Source organism: Eptatretus burgeri, chromosome 4 (genome assembly GCF_056783735.1).
Source record: "Eptatretus burgeri isolate ZD-2024b chromosome 4, Ebu_testis_v1, whole genome shotgun sequence".
Classification (NCBI taxonomy): Eukaryota; Metazoa; Chordata; class Myxini; order Myxiniformes; family Myxinidae; genus Eptatretus; species Eptatretus burgeri.
The window spans coordinates 129,406,558-129,409,114 of record NC_140964.1 but is presented as its reverse complement, the minus strand read 5'-3'; positions in this window follow the sequence as shown (position 1 = coordinate 129,409,114).

The following is a 2,557-nucleotide window of genomic DNA, read 5'->3' as shown; positions in this document are numbered from 1 at the left end:
GCCAGAATACAAGTTTTACCTTGGAGACTCACAAATTTTGAAAAAATCAGTAAATGAGTTCTGCCTTGATGGTTTAAATAACTACCTTGGAGACTCAGGAAAAGGGTTCTGCCAAGATGGTTCTAAATATGGGGCCTACCTTGGAGACTCACAAATTTTGAAAAAATCAGTAAATGAGTTCTGCCTTGATGGTTTAAATAACTACCTTGGAGACTCAGGAAAAGGGTTCTGCCAAGATGGTTCTAAATATGGGGCCTACCTTGGAGACTCACAAATTTTGAAAAAATCAGTAAATGAGTTATCCTTAAGAGACTTTGTAAGTTGGTTTTACTTTGAATACTTGAAATGTGGGTTCTGGATTGATAATTCACAATGTGATACATATCTTGGAAACTCAACGGGAATGTGGTTATACCTTGAAGACTTGGAAAGTTGGGTTTATGTTGGACACTTGAAACTTTTTTGGGGGCTTTTATTTATTTATTTATTTATTTATTATTATTATTATTTTATTTATTTATATTTTGGAGACTTTTGGAGTTGCTATCACTCTTTAGGATCTAAATCTATCGATGTAGTTCTTTGTCGGATGGTGCTTGATGGGAGCAAGATCAAGAAAGTTCTAGGAAGAAAGTGCAGGCTTACTCCCCCTTTCTACGTCATCAAACCTGAAAGCCTTAAAAGACAGAATTGGAAGAAGAGAAAAAAAAAAAACGTAAAATATATATATATATATATATATATATATATATATATATATATATATATATATATATATATATATATATATATATATATATAGGTGGAAATCTCATTTTGAAAAAGACTGTGTTGGGTGAGGATTGAGTTGGGGTTGAGATTTTGAATGTGAGGGTTGGGGTTGAGATTTTGAATGTGAGGGTTGGGACACACACACATACACATCAACAAACAAAAGTTAAGCCTTGACTATTCAGTTGAGGATTCTGTGTTTGGGGTTCACAGATCTAAGAACGTCCCCCTTGACACACATTATATACTGTTATACACCTCGGACTTGGCCCTCGAGTGTCCACAACGGTGTATAGTAGGAGGGAGTGAAGCGCCAACCTATTGCTCCCATTACACACACACACACAAACAAAAGTTAAACCTTGACTATTCAGTTGAGGATTCTGTGTTTGGGGTTCACAGATCTAAGAACGTCCCCCTTGACACACATTATATACTGTTATACACCTCGGACTTGGCCCTCGAGTGTCCACAAAGGTGTATTATCTGCTTAGTTTTGTCTTTTGTAATTCCTGTGAATAAAATGAACCTAAAATTTCTTCCCCTTCCAAATCATATATTTTATAAGTCCAAGGAACTGTATCTATTACATCAACAATTTAAAAAAGTTCTTTCGTCCATCGTTCAGTAAAACCCTTTTCAAAATGAGATTTCCACCTATATATTCTTACGATATCACCAACTTTGAACTTAGGTTTTCTGACATTAATCTCTTTTTCATATTTTAATTTTGTAAATGTTTCTGATGGCTTCATATTCGTTGACGTGTGAATCGTGTCATTATACTTATCCACAATATCCTGAATAAAAGATAACCATTGTTGTGAACCGAGTTGTGTGAATTTTTTATATAGTCTCTCTTTTAAGGTACGATTAAAGCGTTCAACAACAACTGCCTTCCCTTCATTAAAGGTACTGTATAATGTAATACTGTTATTTTTTAGAAAATTCATAAATGTCTTGTTATAAAACTCTCTACCCTCATCAGTCCACAATTTTTTAGGTTTTCTCTTACTTTTATTAAATATCTGTTGAAAAGCTAACATAAGAGTATTACCTGTTTTGTTTTTTAAAGGAACAACCCACGCATATCTACTCCTCAAATCAATAACGGTTAAAGCATACTTGTACCCCTTATCATTATTGAGTTCAATCAAATCAGCAGACCAGATATAATCAACTTCCTTGGAATAAACTTTCCTTCTCTGAAACTTTGTGAATATTGGTTTATGTAATTCATCAGCTAATTGCTCTTCAGTCTTAATGGCATCATTAGAGCCTATAAGTTTTTTGAATTTCCAAGTCCAAGTTTCAATTTAGCACTAATCATCTTCTTCACGATGAACCTATCAACTTTTTCTCTCAAGGTTGGATTTTGTATCAGAGACAAATTATATAACATTTCTCTATCGGCTTCATGCTTTTCTTCCAACGTTGTGGTATTCCCATAATCAATATCGTGTCTCATGCACACTTCATCAACTCTATTGATTGGTTTACTCCAGGATTTAGGATTGTCTGCCTCATCTAATCTTTTATCCAAGTTTGTGCCTGGACCACAGAAAGAATACCCTGGAAGATGTAATTCCCCTGGTATTCCAGTAGTTGTAAATTTACTTCCTGATAAAAACTTTTGTATATCTCCTCCGAGTTTGTGTTTGGAGATAAATTGATTTTTTTGAACCACACACCGAACATATACCTTTTTGTATAACCCTGTTATTTTTACTTTTAATATATGAAATATTTTTAGTATTAGTTTTCTTTTTACATTTGAGACAATAAC